Below are 15,867 nucleotides of genomic sequence, written 5' to 3'. Positions count from 1 at the left end.
CATTTTTTTCATCCATACACAATGGATGTGTTTGCAATTTTCTATGAAAAACTGTAGATATTAACATAAAGAACAAGAAGTCAGTCAAGGGTCATGAGTTCGATAGGTTACATTTTATTTCTATAGAAAATTTTACTTCTACAGAAAATTTTGATAATATTTTATTTCTATAGAAAATTTTGTCAAAATTTTATTTCTATAGAAAATTTTGTCAAAATTTTATTTCTATAGAAAATTTTGTCAAAATTTTATTTCTATAGAAAATTTTGTCAAAATTTTATTTCTATAGAAAATTTTGTCAAAATTTTATTTCCATAGAAAACGTTGTCAAAATTTTATTTCTATAGGAAATTTTGTCAAAATTTTATTTCTATAGAAAATTTTGTCAACATTTTATTTCTATAGACAATTTTGTCTAAATTTTATTTCTATAGAAAATTTTGTCTAAACTTCATTTTTATAGAAAATTTTGTCGAAATTTTATTTCTATAGAAAATATTGTCAACATTTTATTTCTATAGACAATTTTGTCAAAATTCTACTTCTATAGAAAATTTTGTCTAAATTTTAATCTTATAAAAATTTTAGTCTAAATTTTATTTTTATAGAAAATTTTGTCAAAATTGTATTTCTATTGAAAATTTTGGGTCGTCTATTTTTGGTTATTATTTTGGATTTGAAAAAATATTCTCTTACATATTTTACATACATTTTAAAATGTGGCCTTTGTGATAATTGAAGATTGAAAATTTTATACACTTTAAAGAGTAGGTTAGGTTAGGTTAGGTTATGTGGCAGCCCGATGTGATACCACATTGGTGAACTTATCTCTTATCACTGAGTGCTGCCCGATTTCATGTTAAGATCAATGATAAGGGATCTCCTTTTTATAGCCGAGTCCGAACGGCGTTCCACATTGCAGTGAAACCACTTAGAGAAGCTTTGAAACCCTCAGAAATGTCACCAGCATTACTGAGGTGGGATAATCAACCGCTGAAAACCTTTTTGGTGTTCGGTCGTAACAGGAATCGAACCCACGACCTTGTGTATGCAAGGCGGGCATGCTAACCATTGCACCACGGTGGCTCCCGTGGTGCAATGAGTAGGTTAAATTTTATTTCTATAGAAAATTTTGTGAAAATTTTTTTTTTATGAAAAATTTTGTGAAAATTTTATTTCTATAGAAAATTTTGTCAAAATTTTATTTCTATAGAAAATTTTGTCAATATTTTATTTCTATAGAAAATTTTGTGAAAATTTTATTTCTATAGAAAATTTTCTCAAAATTTTGTTTCTATAGAAAATTTTAACAAAATTTTATTTCTATAGAAAATGTGTCAACATTTGATTTCTATAGAAAATTTTGTCAACATTTTATTTCTATAGAAAATTTTGTCAAAAGTTTACTTCTATAGAAAATTATGTCAAAATTTTATTTTTATAGAAAATTTTCTCAAAATTTTGTTTCTATAGAAAATTTTAACAAAATTTTATTTCTATAGAAAATTTTAACAAAATTTTATTTCTATAGAAAATTTTGTCAACATTTTATTTCTATAGAAAATTTTGTCAAAAGTTTACTTCTATAGAAAATTATGTCAAAATTTTATTTTTATAGAAAATTTTGTCTAAAAATTATTTTTATAGAAAATTTTGTCAATAAAATTTTGAATTTGAATTAAAATTTGTCAAAATTTCATTTCTATAGGAAATTTTTGTCAAAATTTCATTTTTATAGGAAAAATTTGTCAAAATTTTATTTCTATAGAAAATTTTGTCAAAAGTTTACTTCTATAGAAAATTTTGTCAAAATTTTATTTTTATAGAAAATTTTCTTTTTATAGAAAATTTTGTCAAAATTTTATTTTTATAGAAAATTTTGTCAAAATGTTATTTTTATAGAAAATTTTAACAAAATTTTATTTCTATAGAAAATTTTAACAAAATTTTATTTCTATAGACAATTTTGTCAAAATTTTATTTCTATAGAAAATTTTGTCAACATTTTATTTCTATAGAAAATTTTGTCAACATTTTATTTCTATAGAAAATTTTGTCAAAAGTTAACTTCTATAGAAAATTTTGTCAAAATTTTATTTTTATAGAAAATTTTGTCAAAATTGTATTTCTATAGACAATTTTGTCAAAATTTTATTTCTATAGAAAATTTTGTCAAAATTTTATTTCTATAGATGATTTTGTCGAAATTTTATTTTTATAGGAAATTTTGTCAACATTTTATTTCTATTGAAAAATTTTCAAAATTTTATTTCTATAGAAAATTTTGTCTTAATTTTATTCTTATAAAAAATTTTGTCTAAATTTCAGTTTTATAGAAAATTTTGTCAAAATTTTATTTCTATAAGAAATTTTGTCAAACTTTTATTTCTATAGAAAATTGTGTCAAAAATTTTATTTCTATAGAAAAATTTGTCTAAATTTTATTGCTATAGAAAAAATTGTCAAAATTTTATTTCTATAGAAAATTTGGTCAAAATGTTATTTCCATAGAAAATTTGGACAAAATGTTGTTTCTATAGAAAATCTTGTCAAAATTTTATTTCTATAGAAAATTTTGTCTAATTTTATTCTTATAGAAAATTATGTCTAAATTTTATTTTTATATAACATTTTGTCAAAATTTTATTTCTATTGAAAATTTTGGGTCGTCTATTTTGGTTTTTGTTTTGGATTTGAAAAAATGTTCTCTTATATTTTTACATAATTTTAAAATATGCCCTTTGTGATAATTGAAGATTGAAAACTTGATATGTTAGTTAATGAATGTTTTGAATTTTAAATCAGGAAAATTGAATTTTGATATGTGTGGCAACATAGAATAAAATTTTCTGATTCAAACATGATCCAATTTATTTTTTAATCACAATTTATTGATTGAATTAGCAAATTTCAAAATATTTTTTTGGAAAAAATTGAATTCATTTTAGGATCAACAGATTTTTTCTGTATATATCGACAAAGCCTTACGCAAATACTTTTTAATCGCTACAATTAAATTTAGTTTCAACTAAAAATTTGTTGAACCAATTAAATTTTTAATTGAATATTTTTTAAAATTCAATTAAAATTGGAAAATTGAATATTTTTTGTAATATTTTTTCTGTGTACATAACCAAAATACAGTGCGTGAGTAAAACTTGTACATCTCTATTTTATATGAAACAACTAAAACATCAAGGTCCTACGCCAGCCTGAACTCGTGGTGGGGTAACACACAAACATTACATACATTTAACGGTGTTTTTATGTAGTTTTTACATTTTATGGTCATTGGTTTGGTGTTTTGCATTGCGGTATTTTGCTACGAACCGAAGAGAGTGAAGAGAGGTGAAATTCAAAGTTTGAATTTACTTGTATGAGTGCGCGCGAGTGTATGAATAAGTAGAGGTGAAATATAAAATATATATGTCTATGATGACAATTCATAAAAAAACTTTGCTCTCAAATAAAATTTTTTCAACACTGGAAATATCTTATATAAGCAATTGATGCAAATTTAGATTGTGTCTAATTTGTGTATTGGCCCTTATTTTTTAATGAAGAAAGAAATTTTCGTTCCTGAAAAAAAAAATATTTTTTCAGTTTAACTTTCAAGGGGTTGTCACATTTTTTCGATTGGATTTATTGAGTAACGCCCGTTGCCTTATTTGAAAAATTTTTCAAATTTATGACAAATACTTTATTAATAATTGGTCATATGCAATTCTAGTTATAACCATGGATGACAATTTGCCAAATTTATTTAATCGCATGACGCTGTATATACTAGTATATTTTTCTATAGAAATAAAATTTTGATAACATTTTCTAAAGAAATAAAGTTTTTACAAAATTTTCTCTAGAAATAAAATTTTGACAAAATTTTCCATGGAAATAAAAATTTGACCAAAATTCCTATAGAAATAAAACTTTGAAAAAATTTTCTATAGAAATAAAATTTTGACAAAATTTTCTATAGAAATAAAATTTTGACAAAATTTTCTATAGAAGTAAAATTTTGACAAAATTTTCAATAGAAATAAAATTTTGATAATATTTTCTATAGAAGTAAAATTTTGATAATATTTTCTATACAATTAAATTTTGACAAAATTTTCTATAGAAATAACATTTTGATAACATTTTCTATGGAAATAAAATTTTGATAATATTTTTTATAGAAATAAAATTTTGACAAAATGTTCTATAGAATTTTAGTCAAATTCCTATAGAAATAAAATTTTGACAAAATTTTCTATAGAAATAAAATTTTGACAAAATTTTCTATAGAAATAAAATTTTGACAAAATTTTCTATATAAATAATTTTTTGACAAAATCTATATATATAAAATTCAAATTATGTTTGTTTATTTGTTTGTTTGTTTATTTGTATGTTCCGGGTTGGCGCGAAAACGGCTGAACCGATTTACTTGAAACTTTCAGAGATCGTGGGGGGCACTCATGTGCTGAAAATAGGGTACCTCATTTTTTGACATATGGTCGCGGAGAGGAACCTCCCCTTTGTCGGACTTTTTGAAAATTAGACCAAAGTTGACCGATTTGCTTGAAATTTTAATTGAAGATTGGGGTTGGCATCTAGACAAAGATCCGCTACTTTTTATTTCGATATTTGGCGGCGGAGGGGGGCCTCCCCTTTGTTCGACTTTTTTAAAGTACAGTGAAAAAACTAAAATTCTCTAAATTATCTGAGATTTACAGAAAACATGTGGTGAGGTTATGGAATTAATATGGGGTACCTGATGATTTCATATGTGGATGGGGAGGGGGACCTCCCCATCCACATACGCTACATCACTTTTCGATATTTGGTCGGGGAGGAGGTCCTCCTCTAAAACTGCAAAAAAATTAAGTTTTCTTGAAATTTACAAAAGCAGTGGGGGAAGGTTATGAACGAAGAGGCAACCTTCCTTGCCCCACACTTGAAGGAAAGTTTTAAGAATTTTCAGGGAAGGTTAGGGGTGCTATTTACTACGGTGTTTGTCGATATTGTATCGGGGAAAGTGACGTCCCTTTAAAACAATAGAGCAAAATTTAAACACCGCCGATCTACTTGAAATTTACAGGGAACGTGGGAGGAGGTGATTAAATTTATACATGATTTTTAAATTGGTATATGATTTTTCGATATCTGGTTGGGGAAGGGGAAAATTGAAATAAACTTTGTCTATTTACTTCGATAGAATTTATAGGGACCATTGAGTAGTTGCGAAATTAATATAGGGTACGTGATAGTCCGATATCAAGTCGGAGTGGTGCGAAGGTGGGGAGAGGGTGCCCTTTTGTCCGTTTTTTTTTCTTAAATTGAAAGTAGAGGGTTGTCCATAAATGGGAACTCGGTACATAATTTTATGATTTTTGCACAGGCTTCTGCCAGACTTCTTTTTAGTAAAGAACTTAAATTTACATGAAATTGGTAGCCAACGTAGAGGGTACATCATTTTCCAACATTTTAGCAAATGTTAATGTGGTAAAATTTTTTACTACGTTTGCTTTTTCCGATTTATTGGATAATATAGTGCTTAATTTTCAGATTTGTTGAGGAAAAGGATACCTTTCCTTGACAAACCACACTTAAAATTCACAAGAAATATCGAAAATTGTCCAACTACTTCAATACAGAACATTATTAAAAAAATTTGGAGGAAAGGGTACACCCTCTCCCGCCGTATTTGTACCTATAAACGAAAAATCAAGTAGTCCGATTTGTTTAAAAGAATTCAAATCTTTTCGAATTTGTTTTCAGCACGAAGGATATAGTTGACTAATTTAACGCAAAATGTTCCTCCAAATACGCTTCGGAAGGCGCAGCGAAGCGGGCCGGGTTACGCTAGTGTTCTATAAAAATGAAATTTTGACAAAATTTTCTATAGAAATAAAGTTTTGACAAAATTTTCTATAGAAATAAAATTTTGACAAAATTTTCCGTGGAAATAAAAATTTGACCAAAATTCCTATAGAAATAAAATTTTGATAATATTTTCTATAGAAGTAAAATTTTGATAATATTTTCTATAGAAATAAAATTTTGGCAAAATTTTCTATAGAATTTTAGTAAAATTGCTATAGAAATAAAATTTTGACAAAATTTTCTATAGAAATAACATTTTGATAATATTTTCTATAGAAGAAAAATTTTGATAATATTTTCTATAGAAATAAAATTTTGACAAAATTTTCTATAGAATTTTAGTCAAATTCCTATAGAAATAAATTTTGACAAAAATTTTCTATAGAAATAAAATTTTGACAAAATTTGCTATAGAAATAACATTTTGACAAAATTTTCCATAGAAATAAAATTTTGGCAAAATTTTCTATAGAAATAAATTTTGACAAAAATTTTCTATAGAAATAAATTTTGACAAAAATTTTCCATAGAAATAAAATTTTGACAAGATTTTCTATAGAATAAAATTTTGACAAAATTTTCCATAGAAATAAAATTTTGGCAAAATTTTCTATAGAAATAAAATGTTGACAAAATTTTCTATACAAATAAAATTTTGACAGAAGTTTCCAAGGAAATAAAAATTTGACCAAAATTCCTATAGAAATAAAATTTTGATAATATTTTCTATAGAAGAAAAATTTTGATAATATTTTCTATAGAAATAAAATTTTGATAAAATTTTCTATGGAAATGAAATTTTGATAATATTTTTTATAGAAATAAAATTTTGACAACATTTTCTATAGAATTTTAGTCAAATTTCTATAGAAATAAAATTTTGACAAAATTTTCTATAGAAATAAAATTTTGACAAAATTTTCTATATAAATAATTTTTTGACAAAATTTTCTATATAAATAATTTTTTGACAAAATGTTCTATAGAAATAAAATTTTGACAAAATTTTCTATAGAAATAAAATTTTGACAAAATTTTCCGTGGAAATAAAAATATGATCAAAATTCCTATAGAAATAAAATTTTGATAATATTTTCTATAGAAGTAAAATTTTGATAATATTTTCTATAGAAATAAAATTTTTGCAAAATTTTCTATAGAAATAAAATTTTGATAAAATTTTTTAAGGAAATGAAATTTTGATAATATTTTTTATAGAAATAAAATTTTGACAAAATTTTCTATAGAATTTTAGTCAAATTCCTATAGAAATAAAATTTTGATAAAAGTTTCTATAGAAATAAAATTTTGACAAAATTTTCTATAGAAATAAAATTTTGACAAAATTTTCTATAGAAATAAAATTTTCTATAGAAATAAAATTTTCTATAGAAATAAAATTTTCTATAGAAATAAAATTTTGACAAAATTTTCTATAGAAATAAAATTTTGACAAAATTTTCTATATAAATAATTTTTTGACAAAATTTTCTATAAAAATAAAATTTTGACAATATTTTCTATAGAAATAAAATTTTGACAAAATTTTCTATAGAAATAAAATTTTGACAAAATTTTCGATAGAAATAAAATTTTGACAAAATTTTCTATAGAAATAAAATTTTGACTAAAATTTTGTATAGAAAGAAAATTTTGACAAAATTTTCTATAGAATTTTAGTAAAATTCCTATATTTCCTTCTATGGAAATAAAATTTTGACAAAATATTCTTTATAAATAATTTTTTGACAAAATTTTCTATAGAAATAAAATTTTGATAAAAGTTTCTATAGAAATAAAATTTTGACAAAATTTTCTATAGATATAAAATTTTGACAAAGTTTTCTATAGAAATAAAATTTTGACTAAAATTCCTATAGAAATAAAATTTTGACAAAATTTTCTATAGGAATAAAATTTTTCTATAGAAATAAAATTTTGACAAAATTTTCTATAGAAATAAAAATTTGACAAAATTTTCCATAGAAATAAAAATTTGACAAAATTTTCTATAGAAATAAAAATTTGACAAAATTTTCTATAGAAATAAAATTGTGACAAAAATTTCTATAGAAATAAAATTTTGACAAGATTTTCTATAGAAATAAAATGTTGACAAAATTTTCTATAGAAATAAAAATTTGACAAAATTTTCTATGGAAATGAAATTTTGATAATATTTTTTATAGAAATAAAATTTTGACAACATTTTCTATAGAATTTTAGTCAAATTTCTATAGAAATAAAATTTTGACAAAATTTTCTATAGAAATAAAATTTTGACAAAATTTTCTATATAAATAATTTTTTGACAAAATTTTCTATATAAATAATTTTTTGACAAAATGTTCTATAGAAATAAAATTTTGACAAAATTTTCTATAGAAATAAAATTTTGACAAAATTTTCCGTGGAAATAAAAATATGATCAAAATTCCTATAGAAATAAAATTTTGATAATTTTTTCTATAGAAGTAAAATTTTGATAATATTTTCTATAGAAATAAAATTTTTGCAAAATTTTCTATAGAAATAAAATTTTGATAAAATTTTTTAAGGAAATGAAATTTTGATAATATTTTTTATAGAAATAAAATTTTGACAAAATTTTCTATAGAATTTTAGTCAAATTCCTATAGAAATAAAATTTTGATAAAAGTTTCTATAGAAATAAAATTTTGACAAAATTTTCTATAGAAATAAAATTTTGACAAAATTTTCTATAGAAATAAAATTTTCTATAGAAATAAAATTTTCTATAGAAATAAAATTTTCTATAGAAATAAAATTTTGACAAAATTTTCTATAGAAATAAAATTTTGACAAAATTTTCTATAGAAATAAAATTTTGACAAAATTTTCTATATAAATAATTTTTTGACAAAATTTTCTATAAAAATAAAATTTTGACAATATTTTCTATAGAAATAAAATTTTGACAAAATTTTCTATAGAAATAAAATTTTGACAAAATTTTCGATAGAAATAAAATTTTGACAAAATTTTCTATAGAAATAAAATTTTGACTAAAATTTTGTATAGAAAGAAAATTTTGACAAAATTTTCTATAGAATTTTAGTAAAATTCCTATATTTCCTTCTATGGAAATAAAATTTTGACAAAATATTCTTTATAAATAATTTTTTGACAAAATTTTCTATAGAAATAAAATTTTGATAAAAGTTTCTATAGAAATAAAATTTTGACAAAATTTTCTATAGATATAAAATTTTGACAAAGTTTTCTATAGAAATAAAATTTTGACTAAAATTGCTATAGAAATAAAATTTTGACAAAATTTTCTATAGGAATAAAATTTTGAAAAATTTTTCTATAGAAATAAAATTTTGACAAAATTTTCTATAGAAATAAAAATTTGACAAAATTTTCCATAGAAATAAAAATTTGACAAAATTTTCTATAGAAATAAAAATTTGACAAAATTTTCTATAGAAATAAAATTGTGACAAAAATTTCTATAGAAATAAAATTTTGAAAAGATTTTCTATAGAAATAAAATGTTGACAAAATTTTCTATAGAAATAAAAATTTGACAAAATTTTCTATAGAAATAAAATTTTGACAAAATTTTCTATGGAAATAAAATTTTGCTAAATTTTTTTAGAAAAATGAAATTTTATTAAAATTTGTTATATATACAAAATGTTGACAATAAGATTTTGTATTTTGGTAGTTTTTTGTTCAATTTTCTACAAATTTTGATAGATTATTTTTGGTTCGAGTGGCATCCGAAACACCAACAAGTTTTGATTATCCTCTCTTAGTATGCAATTATGGTGACATTTCTGAATGTTTCAAAACTTCTATCTTAACTTTTTCAATCTTTATTTTTTAGATTTGCAAAATGTCGATAAGCCTATTTTTTATTTCTAGTTTTCAATATGTTTGGGGACTATTTCAATAAAATAAACAAAACTAGAATTCCATTATACTTAACTCTAGATTTTTACTTCCAAACTACTAAAGTTGAATATCTTCTCCGTTTTACTAGGCCTATTTTGCATACTTGTTCAACCTTTATTATAGTCTCCAAAATATAAGCATAAAAGTTAAATTTAATTTAATTTGCTATGTGAAAAAGAACTAGCATAAACCGAAAAGCGTCACAAAGCGGTGTTAATCTGCATTTCTATGAAAAAATATGAAGAAATAAACCAGTTGCACTACATATAGTGGACAAAAAGGTAATGTACTTGTTTTTTTAACCTAAAAATTAAAAAAAAGGTAACGTTTGCAAAAATTGCTTAAGGTTCGGTTTTTGAATATTCATATTTTCATGTGTTATAAGTCTTGCTAATATGTGGTAAATTTTTGGTTACAACATAAAGATTGGTTCCCCTTAGAAAATAAAGATTTAAATGCGAAGAAAAAAAATCAATGAAAAATTCCATTATATTCTTTTATATCCCATGTAAAATAGGAGACGCAAAGACGCTTTGTATATGGCTCTTATTTTGAGTTAATGTGTTTTTTTTTGATTTTGATGTTGTTAGAGTATTCAACAAATAATTAAATTAAATTGGAGAAGATTTACAGCCAATTTCTGATATCTAAAACGAATGCTGTCGTTCGACTAGGATCTGAAAAGCAGCTACATTTATAATGGTACTTCGCATTTCACTCGAACGAACGTGTTCGTTTCGGAATTGAGAAATTGGCTGTTAAATACAATCAAAAAATGTTCATAAATTAAAATAAAGTTAAATTCCCTTTTGAAATGGCCGTATTTCTTTTTTTTTATTTAGGAATGTTACTCTATTATACACAATAGTCTTAGAATTCATTTAGGATAATAAATGGATATTAAAAATCCACCATATTTTAAAATTGTAAGCTTTTGTTTTTTTTTTCAATCATTTTTGTTATTTTATTTTCCGTAGAATTTTTTGTCACAAAAAAGTCCATAAATTTAATATAATAGATTTCATTTTAAATATAAGATTTTTTTTAATCATAATCTAATGGTAAAACATTTATTTTTATTATTTCTATATATGTTGAAATAACTTGTAGATATTTTCATTTTAATTCTTTGTAAAAGTTTCTGTTTTCCGTTGACAACATTTTGTTTGTTTTGGTGTAAAACGTTTTCTCATAACAATTGAATATACACGAGAAATGGCAAATTGGTCTTTTCTCTTTGAAAAAAAACAAACATTCGTTAACACTATTTTTTGTAATTTCACCGTGTAAGGTTTAAAATTTCATTGTGTTTTTATAGTAGTTGGGTGTACGTTGATAAAAAAAAACGCGTGTTTGTTTGTTGGTATTTTGTTGTTGTTGGATAGTGAAAACTGGCAATAATGATGAATGACCTCGTTTTGGGGTTTTTCGATTTCTTTTAGTTTTTTTTTATTAATTTAGTTTCAAGATTTGTCCAAATGCCATTGTAAAATTTTTTTATATTTAAAATTATCTATTTTTGTTTAATATCTTCGTTAGCGGTTTGAAGGAGTGTTTACAAAAACAAAATAAACTTTGATATTTAATAATTTCCATTTTTATAGCAGAGCTTTTACATACATAGTATACATCCATCCATACATATAATGATATAAAATTACATAATTTGTGATGAACTATTTTTTGAGGCGTTTTTAACAGTCACGGTTTCACACTCACTTAATTTGATGTTGTTTCTTTTGTTTTTTTTTTTTGATGGGGGTGTAGATTTTTTACTGGGTTTTCTTGTTTTAATGGTTGTTTTCTCTAGTTGACTTTAATACGTATTTTTTTTGCAGTGACTAATCGTTAAACCATAAAATTCGAAAAAAAAATCACAAATTGAAATCAAAAGACTTAAGACACAAACACTCTCTCTCTGCGAATATGAGCAAACTCGAAAGACTTAAGACACAAACGTTCAGTACACACACACTGTTAACCGGACGACTTGAGTTGTTCACCCGACGACAAACGTTTCGCTAATAAACTAAAAGCCAAAGCCATTCATGATATCTGCTTTATGTGGGGGAATACAACCAACATCAAGGCTTTATTGAGGTTTGATTCGAACTAATTGCAGGTATGAGTTTGCAACAAGAGTTTTTGTCCAAATATAAAAACCTGAAAGTACGTCTCTAGTGGTAGAAGAGCAACAGTAAATCATTGACATTTTCAAAAAAAAATCCACAAACTCATACTCTCATTCATCCATAGGTTTTCAGTCAATTAAATTTTGGATATATTTGTTTTCCGATTTTTTTAACATTCGTTGTTATTATGTGTGATTCTTTTTTTCTTGGTCGGTATATTTTTGGTAGGTTATTCATAGTATGACCTTCTATTTGCCACACTATCATCAAAAGCTCGATTTAACGCTACCAGGTATTTTACTATGACTGATAGGTAATTCCAAAATGTTGACATGATTTTTTTTATTGGGGGATGTATAAAAACAATTGTACTTGGTTCTTAAAAAAACTCATATGAAAATTCCAAATGGACACACTCCATAAACTACCTAATGATGGTTATTAAAAAATCAATTTAACGTCGCACCTTTTTGTTTGTCAATGGCTTAGTATTCCCTCCAGCTAGTCAATAGTATTAGGCATTCCACTATTCATCCATTGAATGATTTGTGTATATTTTATGTTGGTTTTATTTTGGTGGACCATAATGATCATTAGCAAAAACATTTCAACTATAAGTGTTCGCATCTCATCTTGTCATGTATAAATGTGTGTTTGTAGTGTTTATGTAAATATTCGTATGGCTTGCTAAATTATTTACATTTAAATGCGGAACTTGTCATTTAGGATTACTCTGGTTCGTCCCCATTAATAAACCGGTAGTAAATATAAAATTGAAAGGGAAATTCCTTTTGTATGAAAAGTGATTTGTTGAGTTATTATAGGACATTCAATGAACTAGACTGGACTGTCTGGTGCGTAAAATGGGTTAATATATTGAAGGAATGGTAAATATTAGACCAATACGACCACCATTTGCTTCGACTTTTACTCTACGCCAGTCTATACCAGCAGCCATTACCTTGGTTTGCCACTGCTTGGCCGGAATGAAGTGAAGTTTTAGGCTTGACTTACATGTACTTTATATGGTGGCGATCGATATGATTAATCATCCATGATCTACTAACGGCTCCGACGCCCCTCTACAATTTTTCCCTAAGTTGTGCCAGAACGTCTCCGTTGGAATGAGACCAAGTCGTCTAAATTTACCTCCATCAATGACAACCCCATATTAAAATGGGATTGGCCCATACACACTACACGGACGAAAAATACTGTTTTTCATATGTTTGGCTGGAAAAATTTTATGTTTGGAACTCAAATTTTTTAACACAATATTTTTAAGTGCATACATACAATGTTCCAAAACTAGCATAGCATGTTTGGGACATATATGTTAATATGTTAAAACATATAATGTTTGGGACATAAACTGTTTGTAAATATAATATGCTTAGATACAAACATATACCCAGCAAAAAAAAATTGGAAGTTCTTCCAAAGGCACAACTTTAAAAGCACTTCCAGAAGATGCACTCCCAATGTTGTTCTTTATTTTAACTACCCAGGAAGTTCTTTTAATTCAATTTTTTATAACTTGGTTTTTTCATACTTTTGATGGGTAAATTTAACTTTTTTTGTTTCAAATAGGTTAGAAACAGAGTAAGAATTCATAAAATGATACAAATCATTTAAAGTTTGTCGAAAAAAAGCTAAATCCAATCTGAAAAAATTGTGAATTTTTGGGGTCAAACGTTTTCGACAAGCGTTAGAATCCATTAAAAATTCACAGAAATTTTTAATTTACATCCAAAACATTGAAATCGTATCACAACTAAAGAAGTGATGCAAATTCAGTGCAACGGCTGTTGAAATGGAGGACTTCCGTCCTATGACGAGCCCATGTTAAATTCATCGCTTCTGCGTCAATTTTGCACCACTTCCGCATCCAAAAAGAACATTTTCATTACTTTTTTGGCGACGCTTTTTTTGCTGGGATATTAATTTAGAAATAGCCTATAAACATATGTGTTTAGAAAGAGAGACCTAGAAAGTATGCTGGAAGTATAATAATGGAAGTAACCAATTGGCGCCTTAAAAATATATCCACACAAAGAAAATGCCATTACAAATTTTTTTTTCTACCAGTGTATGCCCTAAGGTTAAACATAATATGTTTGAACAATACAAACAATATTTTGTTCGGACCAATCCTGAAAATATATATGCTTGAAGCAAAATGTGTTTGGGGTATAACAGGTTGGCTGATAAGTCCCCGGTCTAACAAAGAAAAACACATTTTTTTTTTGTCAAAATTCGTTTTTATTATTCAACATAATTCCCTTCAAGAGCGATAAACGATTATAACAACCTTCAAATTTTTTGATGCCATTTTGGTAATACTCCTTCGGTTTTGCCTCAAAATAGGCCTCAGTTTCGACGATCACCTCTTCATTGCAGCCAAATTTTTTCCCTGCGAGCATCCTTCTGAGAACAAGAAAAAGTCGCTGGGGCCAGATCTGGAGAATACGGTGGGTGGGGAAGAAATTCGAAGCCCAATTCATGAATTTTTGCCATCGTTCTCAATGACTTGTGGCACGGTGCGTTATCTTGGTGGAACAACACTTTTTTCTTCTTCATATGGGACCGTTTTGCCGCGATTTCGACCTTCAAACGCTCCAATAACGCCAGATAATAGTCACTGTTGATGGTTTTTCCCTTCTCAAGATAATCGATAAAAATTATTCCATGCGCATCCCAAAAACACAGAAGACATTACTTTGCCAGCGGACTTTTGAGCCTTTCCACGCTTCGGAGACGGTTCACCGATCACTGTCTACTCAGCCGACTGTCGATTGGACTCAGGAGTGTAGTGATGGAGCCATGTTTCATCCATTGTCACATATCGACGGAAAAACTCGGGTGTATTACGAGTTAACAGCTGCAAACACCGCTCAGAATCATCAACACGTTGTTGTTTTTGTCAAATGTGAGCTCGCGCGGCACCCATTTTGCACAGAGCTTCCGCATATCCAAATATTGATGAATGATATGACCAACACGATCAACTCGATCAACTTCATTTTACGGTCATTCAAAATCATTTTGTGGATTTTTTTGATGTTTTCGTCGGTAACCACCTCTTTCGGCCGTCCACTGCGTTCACCGTCCTCCGTGCTCATTTCACCACGCTTGAATTTTGCATACCAATCAATTATTATTGATTTCCCTGGGGCAGAGTCCGGAAACTCATTATCAAGCCAAGTTTTTGCTTCCACCGTATTTTTCCCTTCAGAAAACAGTATTTCATCAAAACACGAAATTCCTTTTTTTCCATTTTTTTCACAATAACAAAAGTTGTTTCACAAAAGACGCTCTATCTCACAAACTAATTGACTTACAGACGTCAAATTTTGACACAAATCATTTGAAGGTTGGTACTATATAAAAATAATATGCATTTAATACTTGCTATGCCATCTATGTGTCAGACCGGGGACTTATCAGCCAACCTGTTATGTTACAGAAGCGATTTTTTTTTTGAGGATGTAGGGACTAGTCCTTTATCGGTCCTGGAAATTGGGCACACTTTACGGAACTAGCAGTTGTACTCCTTGTGCAATATTTCAATCAAATAAGGGTAAAACTTTGGCTTCTGGGGCCATAGCAGTTCATATCGGGCGAAAGTTATATATGGAAGCTATATATCTAAATCTGAACCGATTTCTTCCAAAAGCAATAGGGTTATATTTTGCCCCAAAACACATAATTATGCCAAATTTGAATTCGATTGGACTTCAAATTTGGCGACCTAGACTTTGATCACAAAAATGTGTTCACATAGACGGACATTGCTAGATCGACTCAGGCCCACGGTTGCAAAAAAAAATATTACCAAATTTTTGAGAAAAATTTACGAAAAAACTTACTTTGCAAAATAGAAATAGAAACAAATTCTATGGATATATTTCCAAAATTTTATTTCTATAGAAATTTTTTT

At 25.9% G+C, this 15,867-nt stretch overlaps 1 protein-coding gene across 1 annotated transcript in view; it reads right to left on the bottom strand.

Annotated features, from left to right (window-relative positions):
- LOC142220573 (uncharacterized) overlaps positions 1-11,802 on the bottom strand; it is a 53,547-nt gene extending 41,745 nt beyond the window's left edge. Inside the window, exon 1 of the mRNA XM_075289768.1 lies at positions 11,515-11,802. The gene's annotated coding sequence lies outside the window, so the exon portion shown is untranslated. The remainder of the gene's footprint in view (positions 1-11,514) is intronic.
- Positions 11,803-15,867: the final 4,065 nt, after the last annotated feature.

Source organism: Haematobia irritans, chromosome 1 (assembly GCF_050003625.1).
Source record: "Haematobia irritans isolate KBUSLIRL chromosome 1, ASM5000362v1, whole genome shotgun sequence".
NCBI classification, from domain to species: Eukaryota; Metazoa; Arthropoda; class Insecta; order Diptera; family Muscidae; genus Haematobia; species Haematobia irritans.
The sequence above is the reverse complement of the archived record's forward strand: the minus strand, read 5'-3'. Positions and strand labels throughout refer to the sequence as shown.